Genomic DNA, 24,019 nt, shown 5'->3' on the forward strand with positions numbered 1-24,019 from the left:
TTAATGGAAAAAGAGATCCTGAGTTTTGTGGTAACCGCTCTAACTTGGTCAGAAAATGCCCTGAGAATTCCACTTTGACCTTGCCTGAGGCTGTCCTTTGAAATTGCTGTCTTTGTTACTTACTTCTCCCATTTCTAAATTTAAGCTTGAATTCTGGGCTAAGAAAACACAGCTTTTATCACAGGAGGAAAAAAAATATATGGTCTCTTTAAATCTTGAAAGAGGAGACTGAGAATTTCTGGTACTGTGAACATGGACATAACACTTCAAAATATGGATTTTTTGTTTTGTTTCTCTTCCTATGGATGATTCTATTTCTCTATTCATCCTCCCTCCATTCTCCATTTTGTATGTTTTTTTTTTCCTATAAGGGAGACCCGTATGGTTTGTTGTCATTGATTGAAACCAAAGTACACACAATTGTATGAAATTAAAAGGCGTAGACCTGATGAATGCACTTCCTTAAGGGTAATTTTAAGTAGGTCCCTGTGTTTATGGTAACTTCTGTAATTTAGGCCTTATGTAAATACTGATTATTTGGCAGAGAAATACATTTAAATCCAAATTTTGCCATAATTTATGTCAGTATCAAAATAACTGCTATTTGTTATACATTGTCAATCACCCTGAGGAAATGATATGTTTTCTCACCACAACCTGTGCATGGTCTGTATTTGTGCCCTGTTTTACAGAAAAGAGGACTATCTTGACCAAGGTCACACGATTATTGTGTCACAGTGAGGAGTCAGAGGTTGATCCAATTCTAAAACCTAAACTAGCCTTCTTCTATTAACATTCAGTATTCAGCAGCTACTTATTATTTTTCTTTTCTTTTTTCTTTTTTCTTCCTTTTTTCTTTTTTTGGTACCAGGGATTTAACCCAGGGATGTTTAGCCACTGAGCCCCATCACCAGCCCTTTTTATTTTTTATTTTGAGATAGGGTCTTGCTAAATTACTGAGGTTGGCTTTGAACCTGCAATCTTCCTGTCTCAGCCTCCCAAACTGCTGGGATTACAGGTATGCCGTGTGCCACCACGCCCAGCCGGCAATTACTTATTGAACACTTAACTATGGATAAAATGTTGTGGAAGCATTGGGAGCATAACTGTGGCTCTTAGGGCATACAAATAGGTATCTGAGCGATGAGCACCATGCAAGGAGCTAGCCGAGGGAGCTACTAATGAGTAACTGAAAAGCTCAGCACATGCGGCATGGACAAGGGTTGGGAAAGACTGCCAGTACAGACTCACAGACACAAGGACAGGTAGCTGGTGTGACTGGGGCTGGACTGGGGAGGAACAAAAAAAGCTAGCTCACAATGGACTTTACCAGCTCTGCTCAAGAGAAGTTAGAACAACCTTGACATTGGGTAGAATTTCTCTGACTATAATGTAGTCTTTGTGTCTGCAATTTATGGGGTCATTTGCATCATCAGAGCTCCTCACCCTCCCAATTACTAGAACTGCCCAAGCAGAAGGCTAATGCTCCCTCTGCCAGTTAAAAGCATTTACTCTCAGTTGCTGCCCTTTATTTCTGCCTCTTCCTTGCTCTACTCTTTTTAACCATTTACTACTCTTGGCTATTACCTTATTCACAAGGGCACAAATGGAGTAATTGGCCCTGATAAACGTGAATGCCTAATATTAGTAATTTCTTGCATGTGAAAAGCAAAGTTAATAGTGCTGTGAAATTTTGGCGCTGTCCTCCTGCACTTTTCAGGCTTTGCTTCTAGTCCTCTGCCACCACTCACTAATTGCACATTTTATAGAAACCCAGGAAGCATCACAAAATGCAGGCTGTTAAGGAAATCACCAAATAAGATTTAGCAGGGTTATATTGCTTAATTTCCATGCCTGGTGGTTATTCAAATAAGTCCAATTTTCTTCATGATGTTTACTTTTTAGCAGATGGGATCCACTTGTTTTGATACAATTTCTATTTTTAAGGGGCATTCTCTATTTTCTCCCAGGAAAATCTGCAAGAAGGAAAAAGTTAATTACTTAAAGCTTTTGCAGCATGTGGCTATAGGTAGAAATGGTCAAGTTTACCAATGACAGCAGAAAAAACATTCTTGATCTTTCCATATTGATGACTTGTGGTGGTGTTCTTGCAAAACAGATGATAACTTTTTCATATGCAATCCATTTATCCCCAGAGAGCACTGGGAATTCTGCCAGATTTTTGTTCTACCACCATTTGTCTCATTTTTATAATAAGCATTTACATAGCACTTTATTCAACAATCTATTAAGAGTTGTGCCAGGAGGGCATGAGCTGTTATTCCCATTTTACAGACAGGGAAATGAACAAAGGAAAATAACTTTTATTACTTTAGTAAGTTATTAGGCCTTAGGGTTTCCGGTTTGCTATTAAGCTCATTGAATTTTCCTATTGACTGAGTTGGGCTTTCTCTTTCTAAATAAACATCAAATTCCAAGAAGAGTAGTTTAGAGTATTGGTGACAATCTTTCTATCCACTTGGGCCATGTTGTGATATGTTTTAGGCTTGGGATGCAGTGAGGCAAGGGTTTTGAAGTGATAAATAAACTACTGTTTGATGAGCGTGCTATTTGCTCAGGCAAGAGTGATCCGTTTCCTTTAATAAATTGATTTGTAGGAATTTCATAAAGCAAGCTATTCACCGAGAAGATGGTATTTGAGCAAAGACCAGAAGAAAATAAAGATACATGGATATTTATTTTACAAAATCACTCCTGGAAAAGGGAAGAGCGGGTGTTAAGGCTTTAAGGCAAAATGGATGTGTTATGGAATGGCGGGAGTCCAGTGTGGTCAGTCAGTACCAGAGTAGAATGAATAACTGACCCACAGGGAATATTTTCATATGCCCCGTCATGGATGAGGAAGGAACCTGTTGCAAGGCTTTGAGGAAAAGAGTGACATGATCTAATTTAGATTTGAAAAGCATTGTAGTGATTATTGTGAGGAGAACAGATTGCATTGGAGCAAGTTTGGAGCTACTGCAATACATTAGGTGAGAGATGACATGATGTCTCTGGGTGAGAATGAGACTCATAAAAGTGGGTAGAATCAGCATCTATCTTGAAGATAAGGCAAATGGACCTTGGTGGTATGTTAAATGTGTGGGGTGAAAGAGGGGTTAAAGAAGCAACAAGAATTTTGGTCTGAGCTTGTGGAAGAAGGTAGTTGACATTTACTGGAAAGGGGAAGGTTCTGGGAGGAGCAGGTGTTTGGGATGTAGATCGGAAATTTGATTTTAGAAACATAATGTGGGGTGCGTTTTGGATATGTAAGTAGAGGGACCTTGTAGGATTCAGATATATGAATACAAAGCTCCAGGAGAAGTGGAAGGTAGAAACAAATTTGAAGTTTTGAACAAATAGGAGATATTTAACATTATGAGACTGGTAGATAGGGAAAATCTTAGGGGCTGAGCTTTAGGTTCTTCCGTGTTTAAATAATAGAAAGAAGAGAGGGAACCAAGCAAAGAATAGGAAGAACATCCAAGGTAGTGGAAGGAAAACTAGGAATGAGAATGATGTCTTGGGCTGGGGATGTGGCTCAAGTGGTAGCGTGCTCGCCTGGCATGCGTGCGGCCCGGGTTCGATCCTCAGCACCACATACCAACAAAGATGTTGTGTCCGCCGAGAACTAAAAAATAAATATTAAAAAAGTCTCTCTCTCTCTCTCTCTCTCTCTCTCTCTCTCTCTCTCTCCCCCTCCTCTCTCACTCTCTCTTAAAAAAAAAAAAAAAGAGAATGATGTCTTGGAAATCAAGTGATATAATTGTTTCTTTTTTTATTGATTGTTCAAAACATTACAGAGCTCATGATATATCATCTTTCATACATTAGACTCAATTGGGTTTTGAACTCCCATTTTTACCCCAAATACAGATTGCAGAATGCAGAATCACGACTGTTACACACTCACATTATTACATAATGGCATATTAGTGACTGTTGTATTCTGCTACCTTTCATATCCCCTACTATCCCCCCTCCCCTCCCCTCCCCTCCCATCTTCCCTCTCTACCTCCTCTGCTGTCATTCAATTCTCTCCCCTTTTTCCCCCCTCCCCCTTGCCCCTCATAACCTCTTATAATTTTGTGTATCATTGAAGGTCTCCTACCATTTCCATATGCTTTCCCTTCTCTCTCCCTTTCTCTCCCCCCATTCGTCTTTGTTTACTGTTAGTCTTTTCCTCATGCTCTTCCTTCCTGTTCTGTTCTTAGTTGCTCTCTTTATATCAAAGAAGACATTTGGCATTTGTTTTTTAGGGATTGGCTAGCTTCACTTAGCATAATCTGCTCTAATGCCATCCATTTCCCTGCAAATTCTATGATTTTTGTCATTTCTTAGTGCTGTATAATACTCCATTGTGTATAGATGCCATATTTTTTTAATCCATTCATCTATTGAAGGGCATCTAGGTTGGTTCCACAGTCTAACTATTGTGAATTGTGCCGCTACAATCATTGATGTGGCCGTATCCCTATAGTGCGCTCTTTTAAGGTCCTCAGGGAATAGTCCGAGAAGGGCTATAGCTGGGTCAAATGATGGATCCATTCCCAGCTTTCCGAAGAATCTCCATACTGCTTTCCAAATTGGCCTCACCATTTTGCAGTCCCACCAGCAGTGTACAAGTGTACCCTTTTCCCCACATCCATTGACTTCATAATGGCTGCCAATCTTACTGGAGTGAGATGGTATCTTAGGGTGGTTTTGATTTGCATTTCTCTGATTGCTAGAGATGGTGAGCATTTTTTCATGTACTTGTTGATTGATTGTATGTCCTCCTCTGAGAAGTGTCTGTTCAGGTCCTTGGCCCATTTGTTGATTGGATTATTTGCTATCTTATTGTTTAATTTTTTGAGTTCTTTGTACATTCTGGATATTAGGGCTCTATCTGAGGTGTGAGGGGTAAAAATTTGTTCCCAGGATGTAGGCTCTCTATTTACCTCATTTATTGTTTCCCTTGCTGAGAAAAAACTTTTTAGTTTAAGTAAGTCCCATTTGTTTATTCTTGTTATTAACTCTTGGGCTATGGGAGTCCTATTAAGGAATTTGGAGCCCGACCCCACTATATGTAGATCGGAGCCAACTTTTTCTTCTATCAGACGCAGTGTCTCTGATTTGATATCTAGCTCCTTGATCCATTTTGAGTTAACTTTTGTGCATGGCGAGAGAAAGGGATTCAATTTCATTTTGTTGCATATGGATTTCCAATTTTCCCAGCACCATTTGTTGAAGATGCTATCCTTCCTCCATTGCATGTTTTTAGCCCCTTTATCAAATATAAGATAGTTGTAACTTTGTGGATTAGTCTCTGTGTCCTCTATTCTGTACCATTGGTCCACCCGCCTGTTTTGGTACCAGTACCATGCTGTTTTTGTTACTATTGCTTTGTAGTACACTTTGTTTTTTTTTTATTGGTTGTTCACAACATTACAAAGCTCTTGACATATCATATTTCATACATTATATTGAAGTGGGTAATGAACCCCCAATTTTACCCCAAATGCAGATTGCAGAATCACGTCGGTTACACATCCACAATTTTATACAATGCCCTATTAGTAATTGTTGTATTCTGCTACCTTTCCTATCCCCTACTATCCCCCCTCCCCTCCTCTCCCATCCTCTCTCTCTACCCCATCTACTGTAATTCATTTCTCTCCTTGTTTATTTTCCCATTCCCCTCACAACCTCTTATATGTAATTTTGTATAGCAATGAGGGTCTCCCTTCATTTCCATGCAATTTCCCTTTTCTCTCCCTTTCCCTCCCATCTCATGTCTCTGTTTAATGTTACTCTTTTCTTCCTACTCTTCCTCCCTGCTCTGTTCATAGTTGCTCTCATTATATCAAAGAAGACATTTGGTATTTGTTTTTTAGGGATTGGCTAGCTTCACTAAGCATAATCTGCTCTAGTGCCATCCATTTCCCTGCAAATTCTATGATTTTGTCATTTTTTATTGCTGCATAGTACTCCATTGTGTATAGATGCCACATTTTTTTTATCCATTCATCTATTGAAGGGCATCTGGGTTGGTTCCACAGTCTAGCTATTGTGAATTGTGCTGCTATGAACATCGATGTGGCAGTATCCCTGTAGCATGCTCTTTTAAGGTCTTCAGGGAATAGTCCGAGAAGGGCAATAGCTGGGTCAAGTGGTGGTTCCATTCCCAGCTTTCCCAGGAATCTCCAAACTGCTTTCCAAATTGGCCACACCAATTTGCAGTCCCACCAGCAATGTACAAGTGTACCCTTTTCTCCACAACCTTGCCAGCACTTGTTGTTGTTTGACTTCATAGTGGCTGCCAATCTTACTGGAGTGAGATGGTATCTTAGGGTGGTTTTGATTTGCATTTCTCTGACTGCTATCGATGCTGAGCATTTTTTCATGTACTTGTTGATTGATTGTATATCCTCCTCTGAGAAATGTCTGTTCAGGTCCTTGGCCCATTTGTTGATTGGGTTATTTGTTATCTTATTGTCTAATTTTTTGAGATCTTTGTATACTCTGGATATTAGGGCTCTATCTGAAGTGTGAGGAGTAAAAATTTGTTCCCAGGATGTAGGCTCCCTATTTACCTCTCTTATTGTTTCTTTTGCTGAGAAAAAACTTTTAAGTTTAATTAAGTCCCATTTGTTGATTCTTGTTATTAACTCTTGTGCTATGGGTGTCCTATTAAGGAATTTGGAGCCCAACCCTACAATATGTAGATCGGAGCCAACTTTTTCTTCTATCAGACGCAGAGTTTCTGATTTGATATCAAGCTCCTTGATCCATTTTGAGTTAACTTTTGTGCATGGCGAGAGAAAGGGATTCAGTTTCATTTTGTTGCATATGGATTTCCAGTTTTCCCAGCATCATTTGTTGAAGATGCTATCCTTCCTCCATTGCATGCTTTTAGCCCCTTTATCAAATATAAGATAGTTGTAACTTTGTGGATTAGTCTCTGTGTCCTCTATTCTATACCATTGGTCCACCCGCCTGTTTTGGTACCAGTACCATGCTGTTTTTGTCACTATTGCTCTGTGATATAGTTTGAAATCTGGTATCGCTATACCGCCTGATTCACACTTCCTGCTTAGAATTGCTTTTGCTATTATGGGTCTTTTATTTTTCCATATGAATTTCATGATTGTTTTATCTATTTCTACAAGAAATGCCGTTGGGATTTTGATTGGCATTGCATTAAATCTATAGAGAACTTTTGGTAATATCGCCATTTTGGTGATGTTAGTTCTGCCTATCCATGAACAGGGTATATTTTTCCATCTTCTAAGATCTTCTTCTACTTCTCTCTTTAGGGATCTGTAGTTTTCATTGTATAAATCTTTCACCTCTTTTGTTAGGTTGATTCCCAAGTATTTTATTTTTTTTGAGGATATTGTGAATGGAGTGTTTTTCCTCATTTCCATTTCAGAAGTTTTGTCGCTGATATACAGAAATGCCTTTGATTTATGCGTGTTGATTTTATATCCTGCCACTTTGCTGAATTCATTTATTAGTTCTAGTAGTTTCTTTGTAGACCCTTTTGGGTCTTCTAGGTATAGAATCATGTCATCTGCAAATAGTGATAATTTAAGTTCTTCTTTTCCAATTTTTATGCCTTTAATTTCTTTCGTCTGTCTAATTGCTCTGGCCAGTGTTTCGAGAACTATATTGAATAGAAGTGGAGATAGAGGGCATCCCTGTCTTGTTCCGGATTTTAGAGGGAATGCCTTCAACTTTTGTCCATTCAGAATGATGCTAGCCTGAGGCTTAGCATAGATAGCTTTTACAATGTCAAGGTAAGTTCCTGTTATCCCTAGTTTTTCTAATGTTTTGAACATAAAGGCATGCTGTACTTTGTCGAATGCTTTCTCTGCATCTATCGAGATGATCATATGGTTCTTATCTTTAAGTCTATTGATGTGGTGAATAACATTTATTGATTTCCGTATGTTGAACCATCCTTGCATCCCAGGGATGAATCCTACTTGATCATGGTGCACTATTTTTTTGATGTGTTTTTGTATTCGATTCGCCAGAATTTTATTGAGGATTTTTGCATCTAGGTTCATTAGAGATATTGGTCTCTAGTTTTCTTTCTTTGAGGTGTCTTTGTCTGGTTTTGGAATCAGGGTGATGTTGGCCTCATAGAATGAATTTGGAAGAGCTCCCTCTTTTTCTATTTCCTGAAATAACTTGAAAAGTATTGGTATTAATTCTTCTTTAAAGGTTTTGTAAAACTCCGCTGTATACCCATCCGGTCCTGGGCTTTTCTTGGTTGGTAGTCTTTTGATGGCTTCTTCAATTTCATCCATTGATATTGGTCTGTACAAATTGTGTGTATCCTCCTGACTCAGTCTGGGCAAATCATATGACTTAAGAAATTCATCAATGTCTTCACTATCTTCTATTTTATTGGAATATAGGTTTTCAAATAATTTCTAATTGTCTTCTGTATTTCTGTAGTATCTGTTGTGATATTGCCTTTTTCATCCCGTATGTTAGTAATTTGAGTTCTCTCTCTTCTTCTCTTCGTTAGCATGGCTAAAGGTCTGTCAATCTTATTTATTTTTTTGAAGAACCAACTTTTAGTTTTGGTAATTTTTTCAATAGTTTCTTTTGTTTCAATTTCATTGATTTCCGCTCTGATTTTAATTATTTCTTGCCTTCTGCTACATTTGCTGTTGTTTTGCTCTTCCTTTTCTAGGGCTTTGAGTTGGAGTGTGAGCACATTTATTTGTTGGTTTTTTCTTTTTTTGAGGAATGACCACCAGGTGATGAATTTTCCTCTTAAAACTGCTTTCATTGTGTCCCATAGATTCCGATATGTTGTGTCTGTATTTTCATTTATCTCTAAGAATTTTTTGATTTCCTCCTTTATGTCTTCTGTAACCCATTGATCATTCAGTAGCATATTGTTCATTTTCCATGTGATGTAGGATTTTTCCTTCCTTCTTTTATCATTGATTTCCAGTTTCATTCCATTATGATCAGATAAAATGCATGGTATTATCTCCACCCCTTTATATTTACTGAGGGTTGCCCTATGGCATAATATATGGTCTATTTTTGAGAAGGATCCATGTGCTGCTGAGAAAAAAGTATATCCATTTGATGATGGTTGATATATTCTATATAAGTCAGTTAAGTCTAGGTTATTGATTGTGATATTGAGTTCTATAGTTTCTTTATTCAACTTTTGTTTGGAGGATCTGTCCAATGGTGAGAGAGGTGTGTTGAAGTCACCCATAATTATTGTGTTGTGGTCTATTTGATTCTTGAACTTGAGGAGAATTTGTTTTATGGATGTCGCAGCACCATTATTTGGTGCATAAATATTGATAATTGTTATGTCTTGTTGGTGAATGGTTCCTTTTAACAGTATATAATGACCTTCTTTATCCCTTTTGATTAACTTAGCCTTGAAGTCGATTTTATTCGATATGAGGATGGCCACCCCTGCTTGCTTACGAGGACCGTGTGCATGGTATATTTTTTCCCATCCTTTCACCTTCAGCCTGTGTATGTATTTTCCAATCAGATGTGTCTCCTGGAGGCAGCATATTGTTGGATTTGTTTTTTTAATCCATGATACCAGCCTATGTCGCTTTATTGGAGAGTTTAAGCCATTAACATTCAGAGTTACTATTGATATATGGTTTGAACTTCCATCCATGTTTGATTGTTTATCCTTTTTTTAAAAAATTTAGTTTGTTTCTCCATGATTATCTTTCCCCTCGCCCTCTGTCTTTACTGAGGCACTTCCCACTGATGGTTTTGGTTATTGTTTTTCATTTCTTCCTCGTGTAGTGTTTTGCTCAAAATGCTTTGCATTGCTGGTTTTTTGGCTGCAAATTCTTTTAACTTTTGTTTATCATGAAAGATTTTTATTTCGTTGCCATACCTGAAGCTTAATTTTGCTGGATACAGAATTCTTGGTTGGCATCCATTGTCTTTCAATGTTTGAAATACATTGTTCCATGACCTTCTTGCTTTCAGTGTCTGTGATGAAAAATCCGTTGTTAACCTTATTGGTTTACCCCTGAATGTAATCTGTCTCCTTTCTCTTGTATCTTTTAATATTTTCTCTTTGTTCTCTATGTTGGATATCTTCATAACAATGTGTCTTGGCATTGTTCTACTGTGATTTTGTGTGCTCGGTGTCCTGTATGCATCTTCAATTTGTATATCTGTTTCCTTTTTTATTTCTGGAAAGTTTTCTGTAATTATCTCATTCAGCAGGTTACTCATTCCCTTGGTTTGAATCTCTGTACCTTCTTTTATCCCGATGACTCATAAGTTTGGTTTTCTTATGTTATCCCATAACTCTTGGATGTTTTTCTCATGATTTTTTACCAGCCTTTCTGAGTTGGCTAGACTCTTTTCAAGATGATGTATTTTGTCTTCATTATCTGACATTCTGGCTTCTACTTGCTCCACTCTGTTAGTGATACTCTCAATTGATTTTTTAATTTGGTTTATCGTTTCCTTCATTTCTAGAATTATTGTTTGATTATTTTTTATAATCTCTATCTCCTGATAAAGATGCTTAACTTCTTCTTTTATCTGTTTATGAAATTCATTCTCAATGTGTTCTTTCGCTGCTTGAATTTGGTGTCTTGTATCCTCTTTAAGGTTCCATTCCATCTGTCTAAGGTGTTCCTTGAGTTCTTTATATGACCATTTTTCTGAAGACTCTAGGTCCTCTTGTATATTTAGGCTGTCCTGCATTGTTTGTACTCCTTTTCTCCCTTGTTTTTTGAAGCTGCTCATGTTACTTCTTGTTCTGTTTGACTGCTGAGTTACTGTTTACTCCTATAAATTAATTTGATGCTTGGGAGGAAAGGTATTAGAAGGGAAGGGAAGAAGACACTAAAGAGAATGAGAGTAGGCAGGTAGAATTCAAGGAAAGGGGGATAAGAAAAATGAAAAGACTAAAGAAGAAAAAAATAGGAACTAAAAAAAGAAAAAAATTAAAAAAAATACTAATTAAAAATTAAAATTAAAATTAGAAGAAAAAAAATTAAAAAAAATATTTTGTAAAAAAAATTAATAAAACAACAAGAAAGAAAAATAAAAATTAAAGAAAAACCCAAATCAAAAAAAGAGAAAAGGAAAAAAGAAAAAGAAAAAAAAAACTAATAAATGTAGTCTTAGAGTTTGATTAACTTCTCTTCCAGTAGGTGGCGCTGTGCCCACCAGGTCAAGTTTCTCCTGTCAATACGCGGGAACCAATCACTGTGCGGCAGCTCCTCCCAGACTGGGCGAGTCTCCAATCCTGAGTGTCTAGGGCCTCCTCTTGTGTCTAGTCACTTCCTACTTTTACTCTAGCTCGGCCCTTCTCACCACAATACTGGCTACACGCCAGGTCTGCTGCTCCCGGGAGCCCTGTTTTCATGAACGACTTGGCACACTCTTCCAGTTTGCCATTCCCTCAGACCCTAAGTTTGTAGAGCTTGGGGCTGAGAATCCTCAGTGGATTTTACTTGCCCTCCGATAGTCAGTCCCCCGTAGCTGGTGCAAGAGACCTCAGCTGTCAGCCCTGGTGGGAACGGTAGTCCCGCGCCGCAGGTTCCGCACCACCTCTGATTCCCTCGGGCTGGCTGTAGCACTCACGGGAGAGCTGGGAGGGGCCCTTATGGGAGAGCTGGGAGGGGCCCTTACGGGAGAGCTGGGAGGGGCCCTTAAGGTTTCCCCGATGTGTGAAGAGGGAAGGCTAGGGGATCACACACCTGTAGCTGCAGGTTTCAATGAAGTTATCTCCTCCGCAGCAGTCTGATGACATCAGTTCTCTGCCATAGTGGTGTCTCTTGCAAATGGCGACAGTTCGTTTCCTTTGCCGGGCAACCAATGCAACGGGTGGGTCCTTACTGTCTCTCCCAAGCCCCATTTCAAACCTGTGGCCACTACTTATGAAGGCTCGGTAGGCATTTACCTCCGTAGGATGAGAAGGGCTGACCAGTTGTTTCAGCTAGATGGATTAATGCTGAGTCATAGCTGTTTGTCTGCGGGAAGCAGGTGAACGGGAGTTTGGATTCAGCCGATCAGGGCTCAGTGTGTGTTCTCGGATCACTTAGATTTTAAATTGTCACTCATCTCATCAGCTGTTTCATTTAACTCGGCAGCTCACTCGCGTGGTGAAGAGTCTGCTCTATGGTGCTCCGCGGGAGGCGGCGGCGGCGGCAGTGGCCTTCGGGACCCCCGGGGAGGGGGTGCGGGCTGGGAGAGGGGAGGCGGCGCCTCGGGGCCGCGCGGGCCGGGTACTGGACACGCGGGAGAGTGGGCGTGGTGGGGGAAAGAAATTGAGATCTAGATTTAGGGACTGAGCTTGGGGGGAGAGACAGCTGGGGAGAAGCAAAGCGGAGAGGCAGAGAGGAGAAGGAAAAGGAGCCCAGGGAGCCGGGCAGCTGGGGCTGCAGCCTTACTGCTCACACTGAAGTCGTGATGGACTCCCTCCACCTTGGCTGGATTCGTGGCGGATTCACTCCACCTAGGCCTCTTTCTTGACACGGTTCTGGGTTTTTGTTGACAGATCTCCTTTAATGATCTTTACCTCATCTTTTCAGACGCGGCGGCGTGGAGCACGGAGCGGCTTACTCACTTCCCGCCGCCATCTTCCGCCAATCGCCTGTAGTACACTTTGAACTCTGGTATCGCTATACCTCCAGATTCACATTTCCTTCTTAGAATTGCTTTTGCTATTCTGGGTCTTTTGTTTTTCCGTATGAATTTCATGATTGTTTTATCTATTTCTACAAGAAATTCTGTTGGGATTTTGATTGGTATCGCATTAAACCTATAGAGAACTTTGGGTAATATCGCCATTTTGATGATGTTAGTTCTCCCTATCCATGAACAGGGTACATTTTTCCATCTTCTGAGATCTTCTTCTATTTCTCTCTTTAGGGTTCTGTAGTTTTCATTGTATAAATCTTTCACCTCTTTTCTTAGGTTGATTCCCAAGTATCTTATTTTCTTTGAGGATATTGTGAATGGAGTGGTTTTCCTTATTTCCATTTCAGAGGTTTTGTTGGTGATATACAGGAATGCCTTTGATTTATGCGTGTTGATTTTATAACCTGCCACTTTGCTTAATTCATTTATTAATTCTAGCAGCTTCTCTGTAGACCCTTTTGGGTCTGTTAAGTATATTATCATGTCATCCTCAAATAGCGATAATTTAATTTCTTCTTTTCCTATTTTTATGCCTTTAATTTCTTTCATCTGTCTAATTGCTCTGGCTAGTACTTCGAGAACTAAATTGAATAGAAGTGGTGATAGAGGGCATCCCTGTCTTGTTCCAGTTTTTAGAGGGAATGCCTTCAGTTTTTCTTCGTTTAGGATGATGCTAGCCTGAGGTTTAGCATACGTAGCTTTTACAATGTTGAGGTAAGTTCCTGTTATCCCTAGTTTTTCTAGTGTTTTGAACATAAAGGGATGCTGTACTTTGTCAAATGCTTTTTCTGCATCTATCGAGATGATCATATGGTTCTTGTCTTTAAGTCTATTGATGTGCTGAATAGCATTTATTGATTTCCGTATATTGAACCAGCCTTGCATCCCAGGGATGAATCCTACTTGATCATGGTGCACAAGTTTTTTGATATGTTTTTGTATTCGATTCGCCAGAATTTTATTGAGAATTTTTGCATCCAAGTTCATTAGAGATATTGGTCTGTAGTTTTCTTTCTTTGAAGTGTCTTTGTCTGGTTTTGGGATCAGAGTGATGTTGGCCTCATAGAATGAATTTGGAAGAGCTCCTTCTTTTTCTATTTCTTGAAATAGCTTGAAAAGTATTGGTATTAATTTTTCTTTGAAGGTTTTGTAGAACTCCGCTGTATACCCATCTGGTCCAGGGCTTTTTTTGGTTGGTAGTCTTTTGATGGCTTCTTCTATTTCTTCCTTTATTATTGGTCTGTTTAAATTGTGTGTGTCTTCCTGTCTCAATCTGGGCAGATCATATGCCTTAAGAAATTTATCGATATCTTCACTATCTTCTATTTTATTGGAATATAGGGTTTCAAAATACTTTCTAATTATCTTCTGTATTTCTGTAGTATCTGTTGTGATATTGCCTTTTTCATCCCGTATGTTGGTAATTTGAGTTCTCTCTCTTCTTCTCTTCATTAGCATGGCTAAGGGCCTGTCTATCTTATTTATTTTTTCAGAGAACCAACTTTTAGTTTTATCAATTTTTTCAATGGTTTTTTTCGTTTCAATTTTGTTGATTTCTACTCTAATTTTAATTATTTTTTGTCTTCTACTACATTTGCTGTTGTTTTGCTCTTCCTTTTCTAGGTTTTTGAGGTGTAGTGTGAGTTCATTTATTTGTTGGTTTTTCCTTTTTTTGAGGAAAGAACTCCAAGAAATGAATTTCCCTCTTAAAACTGCTTTCATTGTGTCCCATAGATTCCGGTATGTTGTGTCTGTATTATCATTTGTCTCTAAGAATTTTTTCATCTCCTCCTTTATGTCTTCTGTAACCCATTGATCATTCAATAACATATTGTTCATTTTCCATGTGATGTAGGATTTTTCCTTCCTTCTTTTATCATTGATTTCCAATTTCATTCCATTGTGATCAGATATGGTGCATGGTATTATCTCCATGCCTTTATACTTACTAAGAGTTGCCTTGTGGCATAATATATGGTCTATCTTTGAGTAGGATCCATGTGCTGCTGAGAAGAACGTGTATCCACTTGATGATGGTTGATATATTCTATATATGTCGGTTAAGTCTAGGTTATTGATTGTGCTGTTGAGTTCTATAGTTTCTTAATTATTCAGTTTTTGTCTAGAGGATCTGTCTAATGGTGAGAGCGGTGTGTTGAAGTCACCGATAATTATTGTGTTGTGGTCTATTTGACTCTTGAACTTGAGGAGAGTTTGTTTTATGAATGTTGCAGCTCCATTGTTTGGTGCATACAAATTGATAATTGTTATGTCATGTTGGTGGATGGTTCCTTTTAACAGGATATAGTGTCCTTCTTTATCCTTCTTGATTAACTTAGGTTTAAAGTTGATTTTATTCGATATGAGTATGGCTACTCCTGCTTGCTTCCGAGGGCCATGTGAGTGGTATGATTTTTCCCAACCTTTTACCTTCAGCCTGTGTATGTCTTTTCCTATCATATGAGTCTCTTGAAGGCAGCATATTGTTGGATTTGTTTTTTTGATCCAGGTTACTAGCCTATGTCTCTTGATTGGTGAGTTTAGGCCATTAACATTTAAGGTTACAATTGAGATATGATTTGTACTTCCAGTCATGCTTCTTTATTTATTTATTTTAGTTTGGCTGGTTTTACTTTTTGGTTATTTTCCTCCCCCTTTACTGAGATACCTCCTGCTGTTAGTTTTGGGCACTATTTTTCAATTCCTCTTCTTGTAGTATTTTGCTCAAAATGCTTTGCAGTGCTGGTTTTCTTGCTGTGAATTCTTTTAGCTTTTGTTTATCATGAAAGATTTTAATTTCATTGTCAAATATGAAGCTTAATTTTGCTGGATACAGTATTCTTCGTTGGAATCCATTATTTTTCAGCATTTGAAATACATTGTTCCAGGATCTTCTCGCTTTCAAAGTCTGTGATGAGAAATCAGTCGTTAACCTAATTGGTTTACCCCTGAATGTAATCTGCCTCCTTTCTCTGGTAGCTTTTAATATTTTCTCCTTGTTGTGTACGTTGGCTATCTTCATAATTATATTCTTGGAGTTGGTCTATTATGGTTTTGAATGTTTGGGGTCCTGTAGACTTCCAGGATTTTGCAATCCATTTCATCTTTCATCTCTGGGAAGTTTTCTAGAATTATTTCATTTAATATGCTGTCCATTCCTTTGGTTTGAGTCTCTGTGCCTTCTTCTATCCCGATGACCCTCAAATTTGTTTTTTTTATGACATCCCATATCTCTTGAATAGATTGCTCGTGGGATTTAAGCATCTTTTCTGTGTTGACTATATTCTTTTCAAGTTGATAAACCTTGTCTTCATTATCTGATGTTCTGACTTCTACTTGATCAAGTCTGTTTGTAATATTCTCATTTGAGTTTTTAATTTGGTTTATATTTTCCTGCAATTCGCGGATTATTGTTTGATTTTTTTTTTAAGATCTCTATCTCCTGGTAGTGCCATTTGAATTTGTTTAATTCATTTTCAAAATATACTTTTATTGCTTGGACTTGCTGTCTCATGTCTTCCCTAATATTCCTTTCCATTTGAGTTAGGTATGCCTTGAGTTCTTTCCCTATCCCTGCTTCTGATGTTTCTATGTCCTCCTGTAGAATTAAGTTGTCCTGCATTGTTTGTACTCCTTTTTTCCCTTGTTTTCTCATGTTGTCCACGTTACTTTCCAGCTCTATTTGATTGCCATGTTTCTGCTCTCTTCTATAGATTTGTTTTGGTTCTGTATTACTCTGTTGTTTCTTCTTTGTGTTGTTAAACTGTGCCTGCTAACGTGGATTCTGCTGGGAAGGAATTCCAACGGCCGAGCTCCAGTTATGTCACTACTCTGCTATGATGGGCCCCAGGCTCCTTGCTGGGGTGTCTTAATGGGGCTGTGTGACTGGACTGTCTCTGTTTGGTTTCAGCTCCCCGTCGAGGCAGGTGGGCAGTCTCCAGCCGCCCAGTATCTCAGGCAGCGGGCGTGTGATCGGTCGCCGGCAGGGGAGTGGACTCCAGCTGCCCAGTCGCGCGGGCAGTGGGCCGGTTGTCGCCAGTGGGCAGGAGATCTCTAGTCACCCAGTCCTTCGGTCGGTAGCCAGCGGGCGGGCGTTCTCCTACCGCCCAGTTACGCAGGCAGTGGGTGAAATGTCGCCGGCGGGCCTGCGGTTTCCAGCCGCCCAGTCGCGAGGGCCTGGCCTCTAGTCCCCTGGTTTCTCCTGCTAGTCTTGGTTTCTCCTGCTAGACCAGATTTCCCCTGAGTGATGGCTCTCGGCAGTTCAAACTGTACTCTGGACCTGCCGTTTGTTGGGTGTGGAGGGTGTCTATTGGGAACCCCGGCACTCTATTGTTTTGTTTCCGTTTTGGGGGATAGAACTGTATCGCTTCCTTCCCCCTCTGAAATCCCATACTCAGCCCGGGGGTCAGTGCGGGCTCATCTGGCAGGATTCCACAGAATCACAGCCACTTTCCTCCCTGCTTGCTAATTAATCACTTCTCTGCGGCACCCCGCCTTCTGTAGCCTCGGGAAAGGCCAGGCGACTCAGTCAGCCTGGATCCCTGGGGACGCACAATTGGCTATTGGGATCCCCGGCACTCAATCGTTTTGATTTTTTCTGCTTGCCCCTCCCCCAGTGCTGGCTAGACAGGTTTCGTTTTGGCTGATGATGGGAGGGGGAGTTGAAGGTCAGGTGTCTCTAGTTTTCCCCTAGTCTTTATGCAGGCTCACTCTGATACTCCCTCGATATAATTGTTTCAAGGAGAAAAAAATGATAAACTTTGGCCAAACATAAGAATACATGGATCCCTGAATTAGAATTGTGAAAGTCATTGGGGACCTTGAAAGGAGCAGTTTTGGTAGAGAATTGGGGGTGAAAATTTAATTGGAAGGAGTTCAAGAGAGGTAGAAAGAAGAGAATGAAAAGTAGGGAGTTTAGATCATGTGTTGGAGTTTTTCTGTAAATTGTTGCAGAGAAAAGGAGAGGTATTTTGAGTAGAAGAGGCATCTAGAAATGTTGTATGCTAATGGAGTGACTCAGTAGAGAGGGAATAAATTATGACATTAGATGGAAAAAAACATTGAGTGATATCAGTTCATCTCTTCCTCACCATAATTCTGTCTGCTTGGGGTTGTGTTTCATGCACAGTACACATGCACACACATGCCTGCAACCATTTTATATTTCTCTCTCGCTTCTCTCTTAATTTTGAGATTTACTATCTCTTCTTCAGGTACATAACAGTTCTCTGGTGTTATATACTTTTCATATTTCCTTGTCTATTTTTAATATTGCTACTTTAGTTGTCTTTTGGTTCACATTTGCCAGAAATGTCTTCATTCATCTGTTCATTTTAAACTCTTCTGTATTCTTTTACTTTTAAATGTCTTATAGACAACATATGGCTGATCTTTTTTTTTTTAAGTGCAGGTAGAATGTTGCTATTTTCATTTGTGAAGTTTCTTTGCTTACATTAAATTTATTACATTTGTTTCTAATATCTTGTTTGATAATCACGTATTTATCATTTTTTCCCTTACTTTTCATTGAGTATTTGGGTTTTTGTTATACTAGTTCGAAGCCATATATTCTGTTTACTCATTTAGTGATTGTCCCTAAATTATTAAAGATGGTGGTCATGCTTAACTGTTTCCTTAAGGACAGCAATGTTCTTGGCATCTGCTTCCTGGTATTTTTTCTGTTTTCATAGCCAGATAATGTTCTTAATATTGGTATCATTTAGACTTTGATTTTTCTGGGTTTTATGGATATTTCTTCTTCATTTTTGTTTAAGTTTTGATCTTCTTGTTTGGTAATTGTTTACTGACAATCCCTAAAGATTTTAATTTGTTTTTTCAGGCATATTTCTCATATCTTATAAAGTGTTTTTAGATTGTTTTCTCTCTTTTTTTTAAGAGTGCTTCCTTTAAGAATCTTTTAAAAGTGAGTTCGTGTACAATTTTGGGGGGGGCTTCTATATCTGAGTATCTATTGCAATTTAATTTTAAAATTAATATTCTAACAGAATATATTTTAAGTTTAAACCTACCATCCTTTCACAGTGTGAAAAGCATTACTTCTTGTGCTCTTGTTTCCAACAGCCCCGATGAGGTGTGTGCTATCAATTTTATTATTGCTGTTTTAGGTTGTTTGCTCTTTCTCTCTAGCGTTTGGCTCATGGAATTTTGTTTTGATTTTGATGTTCTTGTAATTTATGATAATGTGTTTAGATGTGGGTTTTTAAAAAAAAATATTGATTCTTTTTGGCACTCTTTATTTTAGATATTGGAAAAATACAAGAAGTGGTTTGGCCACATGTACACAATGCTGAATATATTAACCTCCTTGAATGATTTTTCACATCTATTTACCATGCAGGAAATAATAATTACACACACACACACACACACACACACATACATTTATTTATCAAGGATATCTATCATTTATTGATTCTTCTTTCATTAGCCTCTGTGCAGAGTTTTGTATAAGTTATTTCTTTAGCCATTATTTCAACTTTATGAAATAAATACTACTTTTTCTCCAGTTTTAGGAGATGAATGAGTTGAGGTTTAAAACATGTTCATAACTTGACCAATATCACTGAGATAAGAAATAGTGGGGCTGAGACAGGATCTAACCCCAGGTTGTTCAACTCAAGTTCTTTTTCACATTTGTGCTGCTACTCTGTCTCTGTGCTTATATGTACACACACTGTGACAAATTTACTTAATTGATTATTACTCCAAACATAGATGCTTAGTTTAATAATTTATTATTTAGGAAGGAATTTTATTTCAACTAAAAAGAAATTACATAATTACTTATATTTATATCTGGTGGAGGAGAGAGAATTTTCATTTAAATTGCTTTGAGAATTTTTTAATAATTTGGTACCATTGTGGTGATAACTACAGAGTCTGTTAGAGAGGAGAATGGCTGTCAAATGTAGTGGTTTAGAAGCACTATTTGCCCATTACTTCTGTCCCTATAAGCTGTCACCATGTGGTTATTGTTGAAATAATCACATTATTAGTAAAACAAATATAAGATCCACATTTGGAAGAATAGTTAACTAGGTGCCACAGGCAGGGTTATAAGCCTCTTTTTCTTTGTCAATGGAGTATACATTTGTCATCCACACATCTGTTGTTTTCCAGAGTTGCTCCACAAGGTCTGGTTTTGAAACCAAGCTAGAAAAGCAGGTTGTAGAATAAAAATCAAATGTATAAAAATGGTTAAGATTCTGGTGCGGTGGACTGAAGCGTTTGAGGCTTGATTTGAAAAATCATTGTCTTTCTGGATCCCTTCTCTGAGGCCAGATTCCACTCTCCAGAGATCACATATGATTTGGGCTTTCAACATAAACAAGTGCTGCATCAAGTTTTTGAACATCCAGCAGTATTCTGCATCTCTCTCGTATTTCTAATTCTGTAGTAAAATTGAGAGTGTGTTAATTCAGGTAATAGGCTAGGGACAGAGTCCAGTGGTAGAACTCTCATCTACCATGTGTGAGGCTATGGGTTCAATCTCTAGCACAAAAAGAAGGAGGGAGGAGGAGATGGAGGAGGACAAAAGAAAAGAAGAAAATGTAGGCAAAAGGAATCCTGATCCTAACAAGTGAAACTTGTGGACAAGGGAGTTATTTCTTCTGTATTTCATTTTACTCTTCCATTTGTGAATATTCTAGTGACCTGGGACAGGACTTCAATTTATCAATAGGTGTTCACTTATTGCAAAAGAGGTTCTCTCTCTTCTAAATGTAAAGCATGGCTTGATGGCATTCAAATGGTACTGGTATGGTACTGTCTGCTGTGACTAATTCTTAGAATCATGACCTCAACTACCAATTATTGCTATGCACTAGGAATTTGAAACATGTTATTTATGGCCCTCTCAATAATCTATGTGATGGATATTATCATTTTGCAGATGGGAAAATTAAAGCAAATTTTGCAAAGTCACTCATCTATCTACATCAGAGCTAGGAGTCCCATGGGCCAGCATTCGATGCCCATAGCTCTCACATCACTACCTCTTCACCACCTCACCCTCAAAACAGTCTACTGTGGTTTTATCTTCCCAGTGCTGACTCATTACCTTTATTGAAGAACCTTCGATCTTTCCTCCTTGGCATCATGTTATCAGTGCTTTGGTTATGAGTAATTTAAATGTTGAAATACTGGGTCCCAAAGCCCTGTTTGTATTTTCAGAGCACATTTAACATTCAAAACTTCTCTAAATAAAACAGTTCTTTGTTCAATATCTTTGAACTAATTCAGAGTAGTATAAATTTATTATTGGATTGGGGGGGTGAGATGGCAGGAATTATCTACAGACATAAAGAAAGATTGTATTTATTTTTGAATGATTTAAGTTCTTTTATCTTGACATAGTTGAATCTAACAAAAAGAACTGTGCCCTTGATTTTATATGTCCCCACTGATGGATTGCTACCAGAAGACATATATAGATTTGACTCAGATCGGAGGCTGCCTCTGATCCAGCTGAACCATCAAACGTGCTTTCTCCCCTGACATTACACTGTACCTTGGAATAATTAGTTACTTGGGATTCTCACAGTTCAAATGATAATTTACAGCAAAATCAAATAGATACATTTATATCACTAAGGATGTCTATCCATTCATGCACTGTTCAACATGGTAGTCACTTGCTAGTTACATTGAAATTTAAGTTAGTTAATATTAAGAATCATTTCCTCTACCACAGTATCCTCATTTCAAGTGTTGAATAGCCACATATGGTAAGTGGCTACTACACTGGACAGTAAAGCCAAAGAAAATTTCCATCATTGCAGAAATTCTGTTGGACATAAAGAAGATGTAAAAAAATCATACTTATTTTTAAGAGTGATTACAGCACAGGGCATAGTGGTTAGCATTGCCTGAGTTATGGGATAAAATAGCTCACATGACAGTGTTACTATTTATTTGTCTTCCCAGGCATCTTATTGGGATGAGGAGATTCTGTCTTTTTTTTTTTTTTTCTATTTGTCACAGAATGTAGTGATTGACTCTGGAAGGCTCAGTAAGTATTTTTTCAATATTACATTAACAATAATCAACAAAATAAGATGAAAAAAGGAGAATTCTTGCAGGCAATAGAATATAGTGAGTGTTGGGGTAGTATAAAGAAAACAACCATTTTCCTATGAAACAGTTAATCAAAGTGTTTCAAAAGAGATGACAGCTGTCCAGACTCCAAGGCCTGAAGCTTCCTGTCATCAAGAAAGAAAAAAGAATTCAGAGCTTAATAGCATTCAAGAGTTCTGTTGACACTCATTTGGAATGGGAGGGTAGAGTCATGGTAGAACATTTTGCTGCTTCTGGTAGAATAAGACTTTGGAAAAAATAGTTAAAAATATTTATATTTATTTTGCTTCTACAGATAAGTCAAGAATGAAAGTGGAGAATGATTAGGAAGTCATTTAAAGAAGTTTTCATCTTTGGGTGATAAGAAAGACTAGAGCAGGGAATAACTTATGCCTATAAAACACAAAGAAATGGTTTTAGTTACAGAAAAATATGGTGTTGCTGTATTTTTTCTATCTCAAATATTTAGTGAGCATGTTGGACATAAATAGGGAAGGTGTTGCAATAGTGATTACTGTAGTAAAACAAATTATCTTCTTTTTCTCTCCTCCTTTTCCTCTTTCTCCTTTTGTGGTAGGCAAAACTGGTGAGGTCTAGGGTAGGGAATAACAAGCTTCCTTATTGGTACCAGAGAAGACAGTTGAACTTGGGATTTTGTTGACCTTTCTCTTGCCTATATTTTAAGACATGTTTATGATAGGCAATAATTCACATGGTCACTTAGAAAAAAGATTACTAAAAACACTCATAACTAACCTCATAATGTAAGTAATTTTTGTTTTTGCTGTTGGATTGTATTCTCAGTAGCTAAGTTATTGCATGGTTATCCCAGCCCCTTTTCCCCTTGCCCAGAGGTGCATTTGCTAACCCATGTCTGTGTGCAAGCCCTAGAGCTGTTTTTCCAACAGAGAATAGAGGGTTTCTTTGCATCCAATCATATCCTCTTGTCTTATCCTTATTTATCCTGAGAAAGCATTTTTTTAAAACTATTACAAAAATTTATTTAACAAAAATTTTAATATGAAAATGGATATGACCTCACTTTTGCATTGTAGTAAAACAGACCCTTTGCAGCTGCTGAATAGCTATTGTTTATACTTGTTCCAAGGCTTTGAATCATCATTCTGGTATTCTGCAGCCACTAATTGCCATCTTCATGCACTTATCTATCACAAGATTCAAAAAGAATCAAATCCCCACAATATTCCTTGGACATGTCTGCCACCATTTAATTTTTTTTAACATTTATTTTTTAGTTGGCGGACACAACATCTTTGTTGGTATGTGGTGCTGAGGATCGAATCTGGGCCGCACGCATGCCAGGCGAGCGCGCTACCGCTTGAGCCACATCCTCAGCCCCCACCATTTAATTTTTGATTTGACTTCTTGTATACACATTTTTGCAGATTTGTTCATGGTGTTAACTGGGTCCACTCAGCAATGCTTTAACCTGGGCAAGCATCTCTGATCTATCAACCTATAGCTATAGAAAAGAACGATAACATCTGCTCTGATCTCAGTATGAATTAGACTGGGTTTCCAATCTTGATTTCATTAACTGAATGCTTTTAACATTTGAGATGTTAAAAGCATTTGAGATATGAGAGGAATGGGTAGCCAAGTTCATGTCTTTAGGCTTTGACAGTGTCATTTTTGCTTGTGAGTATGACCTGGGAGCATAACCTGAGATGGGAACACAGGTGGTATTGTTTTGGTGTGGTCTCCAACAATCCTGAATTAGATACCAAGTCTGGGAAAGTGTTGGCTCCAGGTTCCCTTAAATTATAGGCAATTACCCCAAAGATCACTACAGAAGAAAAAGAGACACAGAACGCTGAAGCGATTAATAATTTATTTTTTAATTGTCCAATTTTTTAGTTGTCCATTATTTTATTTACTTTATTATATGTGGTGCTGAAAATAGAACCCAGTGCCTGGAATATGCTAAGCAGGCACTCTACCACTGAGCCACCACCCCAGCCCCTGCTAATTGCTCTTTTAAAAAACAACTTATGATTGTAATTTTTTAGAAAAGTATCTAAGTAACTTGTCCTACCTTTTCCTCTAATCTATAGCTTGTGGGATTTGGAGGAAATAAAGCCTTACATATTATAGGAAGAAAGTTTAATATCAAATTGATAGGAAGGAAGTGATTAGCTACTTATGATTAGATATGTTAGAATAGTAATGCAGTATTTATTGTATAGATTTATTCTTCCTTATTCTTTAATATACTTTATCTCTTCTTTTATTAAAACAAAGTTTT

This window comes from Spermophilus citellus (assembly GCF_964194105.1).
Source record: "Spermophilus citellus genome assembly, chromosome: 8".
In the NCBI taxonomy this organism is placed as follows: Eukaryota; Metazoa; Chordata; class Mammalia; order Rodentia; family Sciuridae; genus Spermophilus; species Spermophilus citellus.